Genomic DNA, 12005 nt, shown 5'->3' with positions numbered 1-12005 from the left:
TGATTTCGGCTCAGGTCATGATCTCAGGGTCCTGAGATTGAGCCCTGGGCTCTGCGCTCATTGTGGAGTCTGCTAGAGATTCTTTCTCCTTCCTTCTCCCTCTGCCTCTGCTCCTCCCCCTATTCGTGCTCATGCTGTCTCTCTCTCAAATAAAATCTTTTTTTTTTTTTTTTTTTTTTAAATGAGGGCACCTGGGTGGCTCAGTGGATTAAGCTTCTGCCTTTGGCTCAGGTCATGATCTCAGGGTCCTGGGATTGAGCCCCGCATCAGGCTCCCTGCTCAATGGAGACTCTGCTTCTCCCCAACCCCACTCTCTCTCTCTCCCTCTCTCAAATAAATAAATCTTAAAAAGAAAAGAAAATGTTATTGTTCCCACCACACGTCAGCCCTTCAGCTGCTAGAAGATAGGCCAGATGTCTCCTGACGCCACCACCACTCTTTTCTAATCAAATCTTCCCAGGACTTCCTACAATTCCTCATAATCACTGATGCAGTTTTCCACCCTTGCCTAGTCTTGGTGCCCACTTTTGGGCCTACTTGAATATGTGAAGGACTGGGGGCATACGAGGTGTAGGGGAGAGGGTCATCAGTATTCCGATCAACTACATGTAGGGTCTACTCTATGCAGGTGATAATCCAGCATCCCACCTGATTCTTTTCTTGCCTTTATTCGCTTGAATATCCCTCCTAGACCGTGTGAAATATTACCTCCCACTCTGATCAGTCAGTTATCTATCTAGCTTAGGTGTCTTTGGACACTTGATTGTTGTCTGCTGCTGAACCTACACCTACAGAGGCCACCTTTGCCTCCTTCACCCTTGACTCAGGCTGGGGTTAGGGCAGGGGCTGGGACTCCTAGCCAGACAGAAGTCATTCTCCAACTCTTGACTGTTCTAGCATCTCTGACTCCTTTAGTTCCTGGGGTACTTTCAGAAGAGCCTATGACCCCACTGCTCTGGCTTCAGCTCTTCACTCTTCACCGAGAAGACATTTGGACCCTGATGTTTTGACTTTGTTATACACTCGGGTCCTGAGTCTTGGCCTTGGGACTATTCTTCGCACCAAGAAGTCAATAAAAGCTAAGTCTTTCGGCAGTTTCACAATGAAAAATACTGGTAGAAATAATCACCCTAAATAAAACTGGCAGTAGGTAAACATGCAAATTGTGAGGAAGATCTTGGGGTTGCTGAGAACAAAGTTGCAGCGTTCAGTTAATGACCCCAACACAAGAAGACTGGTGACCCCGTCACCCTCCTCCTGATCCTTAACACACTAGAGTAAGAGCCTAAAAGGGGGTGACTAGGACCTCATTCATCGAAAGGAACTGTAGGAAGCCCAGGAAAGATTTTAATAGATTAGAGGAGCCTTGACAGGACTATGGCCCTCAGCACTAAAAAGGGGGATCATAGTAGCAGGGCATGGGAGGGAGCCCCTGGGGCAAAGAAGCCCAGAACCAAAGAGCTGGGAGATTAAGAGAAGGCACCACCAAGAAGAGAGACTTGGGAGTGACTGTTGAGTTGGAAATGTTTTGGGGCCTCCTCATATCATTTTTAAATGTTAGCCAACTGTTTTCCCTTCTTTATCTCATGTAGCCCTCCTAATCACAAGAGGACAGCATTGTGATTATTTTCCCCACTCAAGCCCAGAAGGGTTGGACACTTGCTGGAGGTCTCACATGAGATGACACAATGTAAAGGAACCCAGGTTTACAGAGTCTCTGTCTGCTGAGTTTCACGGATTGTCCCCCATACTGCAGCAACCTTTCCCTCTGCACAACTCCCCCTGCTCCCCAATAGATGGCTGCCTAAACTCCGGGAAGAGACTGGAGTGGACAGCCCTTCTCCAGTCTGGGTGCTCTCAATCCTCCCACAGGCTCTCCATTGGCTGGCAAACCTCCGCTGTTCCAGCTGTTCTGGCACAAAGCCCAGGGCAGGGCCCCACGGACACCTGGCCTCATCCATCTCGAGAAGACAAAGCTGGGAAATTCCCCTGCCTGTGTCCACTCTGGGCGGCCATGTGTCCCTCCTCTGTCACTGGGCCAGGGACGAGCCTGTGGGCTCCAGGGACAGGGCTCCCAAAGTCGAGGGTTTCAGGTCACACTGGCCCATCACTTTGCAAGCAGATGCCACGGGTCTCTTCCCAGACTGGGCAGCACTCAAGGTCAGCGTCAGCAGATCTAACCCTAAAAATAGGTTCTTGGATGCCAGTGGAGGTGGCTGGGAGTGCGGCTGCCACACGCCCCACAGACCAGCACCTCCTGACCCAGCCAGGCCCCAGCACACACAGGTAAGGCCTTTCGGTGGGGACGCGGACACCTGTCACGTCCCGTCATGTTCTTTGGGGTTGGGTGTGGGGGCTAGAAGACCCCTTTTGACTCTGTTTCTAGAGTGGCAGGGAACAGCTGACATCTTTTTAGTGTGACAGGCGTCTTGTTGCCCTATCTTGCTCTAGAGGATCCCTGGAATGTTCTCAGCTTCCCTCTCTCCTAATCTGAGTTTCCAGTTCAGTGACCATTTCTAATGGATAATCGGGTGAGTCAGAGCTCAGCGGCCCCTTGTGGGGCACTGCATCCACGGGGTCACACATCATTTTCCAGCAAGGTTCTACATTCGTCCATTCAGCCAGCAGAGGGGAAGGAGATCTCAGCAGGAGGGGAGAGACACACACTGTAGGAACTCACATCTTGTGTAGGGCAGCACACATTACAAGTGTAGGACTCAGAATTCCAGGGATGAGAATTTTTCTGTGTTCTGGATAACACTAAGCATCATTTGGAAGGAGTGACCATTTTCAAAGCTTTTCCCAGTTCTGGTGGGAGGATGAGGATGGGGATGATGGCTCTGGTAGAGACGGGGGGACTGGATCACCAAGGGACAGAGCCACTTGCCAAAACAGCAGCATGCGTGTGTCGGTGAGAACGTGGGAAGCCGTCCTGCCTCTCAGGCCAGGGCTCTCCCCGTAGATCCTGGTGTTCTTGTCCCGTGTCCCGGTGGCTCCTCACGGGCCTGGAACCTGAGAGCTGTGGGGGAGTGGGGGGCTCTGACTTCTCAGGAAAGCTGAAACGTTCCAAGGGAAAAAAGCACCCAAGTAAGAAGGGAGGGGAAGTGAGGTGCCTGTGTGGAGGGGCCTCCTCATTCAGGCCCAGGCCCTGGGTGTCCCTGGTACTTGGTCTTCGTTCAGTTGCCCTGACCTTTCACTGATGGCCCCCTTTTGTTCTGTTCATGAGAAAATCACTTTGGCCCCACCAATGACACTTAGACACAATGCTTGAAGGACTTCCGAGCTGAGATCTGTACAAGAGAAGAGACTTGGGCCTGAGTTTAGGGGGTGAGATGTGGGAGAGGGTCTGAGGAGATAGGGGGATCTTCATCTGTGCTAAGGGTGACAAGGGGGGCCATGGTTCACCCCCATCTGGTAAGCTGGAAGCCCTCCCTGGGAACATGTCAGTCCTGGGGTGTCACTGGGTTGGAGGGGACTCTGGGTCTGAGGGTAGCATTCCTGTGGCTCTTGTCTACCCCACAAGGGATGAAGAGCAGAGCAAGGGCACTGAGGCGTGTCTCCTAACCCTGCTGAGGCCCTGCTGAGTTCACTCGGGGAGGGGGCCGCCTGACCTCCACGCAGCGGGGCTTGGCTCTGTAATGTTTGCCGGTACTAGCAACAGGTCAGGCAGGCACGGTTCCAAAAGCTTTTCTTTTCAGCATGAACTCATTTGTTCCTCAGAGTTAGAACGGCCCTGTGAGGGAGGGACCTCCCCGTCTCCATTTTCAGATGAGGAAGCAGAGATCCAAAGGAGTGGAGTGGACTGTCCACATCCCACAGCCCAGACAGCGGCAGTGTGTACCTTCGAGTCTGACGGCACAGGCACTGTGCTCTGGTTCCTCCCCTGTGGGGTAGAGTGGGGATGACCTCACACTCCCCTGCTTCCCTTGTTGCCGAACTCCAACCTGGGCCCGGCCCCCAAGGAAGAGCCACTCCAGGGAGTGGTGCCGGGGTTACTGCTCCTGTCGTCCTCCGCAGCCTGACCCCAGAGCAGACGGTGTTTGAATTTTTGCCCCCACGGACCCTTGATGGTCTGGGCCCCCCATTTCTGCAGTAAATAGAGGGCCAAGTCCCACAGTAGCCCGGCATGGCCACCAGATGTCAACAGGCTGGAGAGAGTCCTTTCTCCTCCCCGAAGCCTTGCTCCTACTTAGCACATGAGCAAACGAGCCTCATTACCCATAGGAAGATGTGCAGGCTTATTTATGCCCCATCCCCACCATACCCTACAGAAACCCTTGGCCTTGGCCAAACGTTCTACCTACTATTCCCTACTCCTGGCTCAGAACTTAGCTCCCGACACAGTTGGGAATTCCCCGTCCAGCCTCCCCAGTGCTTCCTTATTCCCTTCCATGGAATGTTTTCTGAGCCCCTGTCGATGTGCCAAGGACTTATCTCTTTCAGTTCAACAACCAGCGAAGTGGATATTAAGCCCATTCTACAGATGAGAAAGCCAAAGTCCAGGCCAGCGAGAGCTCTTTGCACGACTACACACCACTCTGGGATGCACCTTGGGGTTGGAGGCACACAAATGGAAGGCCCAGGCCCGCCCTCGGGAGCGTAAGCCTTGTGAGCAAGAATACAGTGACCTTCTGTTGACACGGGTGGGGGTGCTTGGTGGGTAGAGCCCCAGTCATACCACTTGGTACCGAGTTCCTAAACTCTGACCCTCATTTTGCTCATCTGTGAAGTGGGGGAAGCTGTTCACTGTCTAAGAGATTGGAGAGTAGATTATCCCCAGGTACACAATAGTGGCAACAACTGTATGATTATTTCCTGGGGTCCTGCCAGGCCTTGATTACTCAGTGAGCATTCGCGGCAGCTCCAAGAAGTGAGTGCATGGCCCAGGGCCGCCTCTGTACAATACCGAGACAGGCCTACTGAGTAACAGAAGCCTAGACAGGGAAACGGAGCGGTGGCAGACCCATGGCGAGGGCTGCACCTCCACCATCTACCCCAGTTTGTCTTCTCCCATTCACAGAAGCCTTGTGTTCTGGGGTGACGCACAGGGAGAAATAGTTCTAGAAATTTGTGGGGTAAGAGGCCATCTATTACTGAGTTCATGAGCTGTGAAATCTCCTGCAGTATTTCCACACATCCACAGAGGAAGTGAAAAACCCAGCTGCTTAGGACTCAAGAACCACAGTTGGTCTGGTCAGAGGTCATGGTCTCTTGCCCCCAGCGCCAGAGCCTTTTCTCCCTCACTGGGGTCCAGGCCACAGAGGTAGAGTCCACCCCAGCCCGCTCCCATGTGTGAGAGGAGGAAGCCGGGTACAGGCCTCCAGCCTCCTCATGGTTTCCGGGAGGCTCAACTCTGCCTCACCAAGATTGGGGAAATCAATTAAGACTTCATAAATTACCACCCTGAAGTGCTTTGAAACCATTTGAAGAGTTAATCAAACAAGTTATGACATCAACACCATCACAGAAGGAATATTAAATTACCTCTTTAAATGAAGGCTTTTCTGTTTTTTTAATCAAAGGATTTTCTATTAATTCACATAATTGCCTCCTGTTAACATGCTTGCCAGAATCGAAAAGAAAAAAAATCTGTTAAACTTGGATTGTGTCAGATACGTTAGGAATTAAATTATAGGCAACAAAAATTTCCTGGGCTTTCACGTCCAGGTTTTAATTTTTTAAAAATCCACAACTTTTATTTCCTTGTTGGGATCATTTTTATAGGTTTAAGATGCATAAAGACAAGCACTGACTTGAAGTAAATTAAAAATATGTTTACTTATGTACGTTCGCTGCTGCCAAATTCTAGACCTTCACATACCCCAGAAGGTATTACTCTCTAACAGAGTAACTTATCCCACCACCGTAACAGTTTTACTCTCTTTCTTCCTTCAAGGCGCATTCCAAGCCCAACTTGGGTGGTGTTGGGGAGGAAGTGTGGTGTGCATACATTTAAATACAGATGAACTTTCTCCCATGATCCCAATGCACTAGGAAGGTAAACGCGCCACGAGACAGAATGACCTCAAAGGGAGAGGAGGTTGTTTTAAGATTACTTTAGAAACTGCTCTCCTAGACCAAAAACTTCTAGAAGGCAGAGATCTCTCTGGCCCAGTCCACACCTGGTGCTTAACAGAGGGATGTGTGAGGAAAGCCTGGGGGTGGAGGGCAGGGCCAGGCCTTACTTGTGAGGCAAAGTCAAATAGGAAACAAGGCTGGGGCGCCTGGGTGGCTCAGTTGGTTGGACGACTTGCTTTCGGCTCAGGTCATGATCCTGGAGTCCTGGGATCGAGTCCCGCATCGGGCTCCCAGCATCACGGGGAGTCTGCTTCTCCCTCTGACCTTCTCATCGCTCATGTTCTCTCTCACTGTCTCTCTCTCAAATAAATAAATAAAATCTTTAAAAAAAAAAAAAAAAGGAAATGAGGCCACACTTCATGCCCATTTGTGGGCCACCGGAACACCCTTGTTGTTGGCTGACTGAGGCTAAAGCAAGACCACGGAAGGCAAGTTGAGGATGTTGGCCGGACACCACAGGCAGGGGAAGGGGGCTGCTCTCTTCACCTGAGGTCTGTCTCCAGTCAGAAGGGAAGGAAATTTCCTTTAGAGGTGGATTTACCCCAAAGCTTCAGAACCCAACACTTACATGGGCCTTTTCCAAGGCCCTGTGCCTATTTAGTTTTCCCTTCCCCTTCTTTTCTTATGTCTCTTCCTTTTTCTTTTCTTTCCAATCTATCATCTACCTGTCTGTCTGTCTATCTATCTATCAGAGAGCACAGGCAGGGGGAGAGGCAGGCAGAGGAAGAAGCAGGTTCTCTGCTGAATAGGGAGCTTGATGTGGGACTTGATCCCAGGACCATGGGATCATGACCTGAGCTGAAGGCAGATATTTAACTGACTGAGCCACTCAGGCGTCCGTAGAATGACCTTCTGACATGACCTAGGCCTGGCTCTGCTACCAGAAGCCTATAGGAGGGCATGGCTCTGTTTGGGGAGCTCACACTTACTGGGAGGGCACTCGGTGCCATGGTAGATGTAAGAAACACTTGGCCAGGGCTTGTCCTGAAGGTCACCTTCCTGTGCCTTAGTCCACAGGTGTAGGGGGAGCATCTACTTTGTCCAGAACGGTTCTAAAATAGAACGTTCATAGGCTTTTTTCCCTCTTTCATATACTTAAGTGATACATGTTCAACATAGAAAGTTTAGAATAGACTGTGCCTTAAAAAGAAGAATGACATATAATCCCATCATCCTAAAATAAGCACCTAGCCAGTGTTGACTATTTTAGTGAGTATTGTACATGCTGCTTCATAAACCTGTGGTCTCTTCTCTCCACCTGCTCAAGCCTCTTTCCCTTTGATTTCTCAAAACCACCACCAGCATGGCTGTCTCTTGCATCTAATGGTTTCAAGGTTTAGGATGACAAAGAGAGGGCTGACTTAGCTTTAGGACACTGCCCAGTTCAGCACCAGGAATCCCTGTTCTCAGCAAAATGGTGTGCGCTGGACACTCTGCGGCTCACATCCTCCTTCCCTTCCCTCCAGCAGGGGCTTTCGCCCCTTCAGGGAATATTCTAGAAGGCTCAGAATAATTTAGTTCTCTGTTTCCGGCCACCACCTCCCGGTCATACTTCAGGACTTATTTTTTCCTCATCCAAAGGGTCCCCAAATGGTGTTTTTTTTGACAAGCAGGAGGCAGGAGGTCTGTTCTGTTGCTCACGTTCCTGGCCAGTCTTTGCAGGTTCAAGGGTCTACTGAGAGATTTAGTTTTCCCACTGAAATAACTAATATGTCTTTCCACCTGGCTGCTCCCATCTTCCACCTTAGAAAGAGTTCAGGTTGGATTTTTGTTAATTTGTTGTTTTTTTTTTTTTATTTAAAAAAAGAAGATTTATCTAGGGGTGCCTGGGTGGCTCAGTAGGTTGAAGCCTCTGCCTTCAGCTCGGGCCATGATCCCAGGGTCTTGGGATCGAGCCCTGCATTGGGCTCTCAGCTCGGTGGGGACCCTGCTTCCTCCTCTCTCTCTGCCTGCCTCTCTGCCTATTTGTGATCTCTGTCTGCCAAATAAATAAAATCTTAAAAAAAATTTATCTATTTATTTATTTACTTGAGAGAAAGAGCCCATGCACGCATGTGCAGGAGGGTCAGGAGAGGGAGAGAGAATCTCAAACGGACTCCTTGCTGAGCATGGAGCCTGATGCGGGGCTTGATTCCACAACCCTGAGATCATGACCTGAACCTGTACCAAGAGTCAGGCACTCAACCAGCTGTGCATGTTTGCTTGTTTTTAAAACTGACTTTACCCTTCTGACTACAGCTCCATTTTATCAAGAAAAAGGTGACACTCAAGGGGGATGCAAAGTAAAGACCTGAGCATCTTCAGTGATCACTGGGGCTGTGAGAGCAGACAAGGGCCTGGAGCCAATGGATGTAAGGAGAGAGGGACGGGAGGTGGAGGGGCCCCAGGAAAGTGGCAGGTCCCGGGGGCAAGGAAGAGAAAGTGGAAATCAAAAATTAGAGAAGTCACAGGCAGCTTCCTGCCCAGATGTTCTGTTTGGTCAGCACAGTTTAAAAATATAGACATGGTGATTTATTATAAAATATGATTATTTATTTAAAGAATCCCAAAATAGAAAAGAGGAAAAAAAAAAAAAACAAACTCCCAGAGTCCTGCCATTTGCTCACAGCACTGACATTTTGACATTTTTCTTCTAGTTAAAAAACAACAACAACAAAAACAAAACCCAAAAAACTAATAAGATATTTTGTTTTGTTTTTACATAAAGTCCAATCACGGTGTCGAAATGATGGCTTTGAATTCATTCGAAGCCTTCCCTTATTGGACAGGGGACACCTTTAATCAAACGTGAGCTGTACCATCAAAAATTATGAAATGGGGGCACCTGGGCGGCTCAGTGGGTTAAAGCCTCTGCCTTCAACTCAGGTCATGATCCCAGGATCCTGGGATCGAGCCCCGCATCGGGCTCTCTGCTCTGCAGGGAGCCTGCTTCCTCCTCTCTCTCTCTGCCTACTTGTGATCTCTGTCTGTCAAATAAACAAATAAAATCTTAAAAAAAAAAATTATGAAATGGAGTCAGATTTAACAAGGGGTCCCTATGTGAATTATTCCTGGAAACAGCATCTCAAAGTCAAGGCCACTGTTCCACAGAGGGAAATGCCACTCTAGGCCTTCGTGGTCAAGTATCACTTGGCCTCTGAATTCTCTGTGATCTCAGTATCTTCAAATGTTTTAAAATGAGCAGTAAAGTGTCTTAGCTTAGGTTCCCTTGAGAGCTGACCCTGAGACCAGGGCTTGGGTTCAAGTTATTTATGTGGAGACGCTTTATGAGTGGGGAGCAGCGTGAGGTGAGTCTGGGAGGGAAGAGAGCCCAGACAGGACGAGTGTGAGCAGGTTACCTCTCCAGGACACTGTGAAGAACAGACTTCCCACCGAAGTCCCACTGAACGGGGAGGAATCTGGGGTACCTATTTACCAACGCCTGCCCCTCAAGAACAGTAACTTTTGAGGGTAACTCCTCCTATTTTAGGCCTAACCAGCACAAAGACCAGAAAATACCCTCCAGCAGGGAGATTCAGGGGCTTGAGGGAGGAAGCCTTTTGTGTAGTGTGAGGGGACTGCCCACTTACATGGCAGCCGTCTGAGCTAAGGAAATGGAACAGGGCAAGGAGAGCATCTCCTTCAGCTGCCTACATGTGAACAGCAGCAGATTTCTCACAAAACTCTGGCTTTCTGACTTCTCATAAAAATATCAGACAATCTGGGCTCGCATTCCCACAGGGAAGGGCAAGCTGCTGTGCCCATCAGGGGAAGAGTTGCTCCCCGCCACTCCCTGTTGCCTCCTGCCTGAGGCCAACAGTTAGGGGGGGTTTTGTCTGTTTTATTCTCAAATAGGCAACCTGCTTCCCTCCACGTTACCTGCCTGGCGCCTCCGGGAAGGAGCCCAAGTTTGCTGTCCTGTGAGGAGGAGACAGGCCACGTAGCCTTCAGGCTGGTATTTGGTTTCCTGGGACCAAACCTTTAAATATGAAGCTGTAACAGAAACCTGGAGGCCTCTCTTGACAACCTGCCCAGCTCTCATTATGACATTTAGCCTGTGATTGATATTGTGTGTGTCATCGAGACCTTGGCAGTTAATCTCTGGGTCGAATCTATGGAAACCAAACAGAACAGATTTGTCTTCCCCTTCCATTTTGGCTGTGGTCTGGGAAACAGACACTCTCGGCCTCTCTGAGATTCAGAAATTTGGGAGCCACGCAGAGAGGGATGCACACAGGCCGCCTTCAGGATTTGGAAAGATTACAGGTCTGTGGTTTCTGGACTGTTCTGTGCTTTGTTCTCTCCCCCCATCAAATCTGCGCCCTGGAGGATAATAGATCCCAGAGCTCCTTCTGCGTGCCAAGCTGCTCTGAGTAGACCGCACCACTTCCTCTTCTGTCTGGAAATCCAGCCGAGGCTTTCAGCACGGAGATGGGGATGGGGACGGCTCCTTCCCCAGTGTAATGGTGGAGGAACGGCCTCAGGAAGGGTGAGATCAGCTTCTGTGATCAGAGGAGGCAGGCAGGGCTTCCAGCATGCAGTTTGTTCCAGCGTCTCCCTCAAATCACCCCTCGAAAGCCTCCTTTAGTGGCAGACAGGGTTGTTTGGGCTGGTTTCTGTAACAGAAGTTTCTGGCCATCCCTGGAAACAACTCCTCCCTTTGTGACTGGAAACACCAGCAGGCAGGCCTCACAGCAGAGTTTGGGCCTGAGCAACCACAGGAGACTATCCGTCCTGCCTGGTGCCCATGGCTCACATTCGCCCCTCCTCCATTAGCCGAAAGACTCAGTCCTGCCTCATCTGCTCTGGCTGAGTCCTTGTGAGCACAGGTCTTATTCACCCTCCTCCCCAGACGTCCATCCGCTCACTCATTCCATCCTTTCACTACCTGTCAGACCCTCGGGCTCAAGAAATAAACACCAAGCAGCCATCGTCTGGCTCTTCTCTCCTTCACCAGTCCTGCACCTTATTCTGGGCTGGAGATAGGGCCCCTCCTTCAGTGAGAAGTTAGGAAGGAGACTGGACACCTTTATCCCTCTCTATCCTTCTGTTGACTCCCCAGCTCCTTGCCTCTTTAGCCACACTCTTGGGCAATCACTATCAATCTTCAGTGACCATCAGACTCATTTGAGAGCGTGTTAACATGCATACCCCTGGGCCCCTAGCCCCAGGCCAGGATGTAACACAGGGATCTGTATTTCTAGCAAGTGCTGGATGATTCAGACAGAGGTAGTCTTTATTTTTTTATTTTTTTTTATGTCTCCAAAGGCAAAGGAAACAAAAGCAAAAATAAACTTTTGGGACTTCATCAAAATCAAAAGCTTCTGCACAGCAAAGGAAACAGTCAAAAAAACAGAGGTAGTCTTTAGATCACACTTTGAGAGAATCCGGCAAAGGGTCACCTCCGCTGCCACCACGCCCAAATCAGGATGTTGCAGGAGAAGTCACAGATCCTGGCTTCCCATGACCCCCAAAGACACACAGCTAGCTAGTGATCCTTTAATTTGTCTGCTGTGAACTTGGGAGAATCCCGTTCCTCAGAGCAGTTTTAGCCCTTTCCTTTTCTTCACATTTTTAAATGAAAAATATCAAAGACACACAAAGAGAAACAGTAGCTACTTTACAACCATCATCCAACCCCAACCACCACCATCCATGTCCAGTCCTGCCTTTTACCTACTACCACCTCTACTCCCCACTCCATACACCATATACTGTTACATTTTCCCTAAGAATATTTTTGTAGCAAATCCCAGACATTATATCATTTCATCTGTGAATATTTTGATATGTGTTTCTAAAAGGTAGGGGCCTATGGTATAATTTAGCTGTCCTTGGAATTTCCTGCAAATTGGTTGTTAGGTCTAGACTCTGAGGGCTCTGCTAAGATTCAGGTTTTCCTTTGGCGAGACTCTCATGGCGATGGTGTGTTCCCCCCACAGAAGGTC

This window comes from Mustela nigripes, chromosome 4 (assembly GCF_022355385.1).
Source record: "Mustela nigripes isolate SB6536 chromosome 4, MUSNIG.SB6536, whole genome shotgun sequence".
Lineage (NCBI taxonomy): Eukaryota > Metazoa > Chordata > Mammalia > Carnivora > Mustelidae > Mustela > Mustela nigripes.
Note: the sequence above shows the minus strand (reverse complement) of the source record.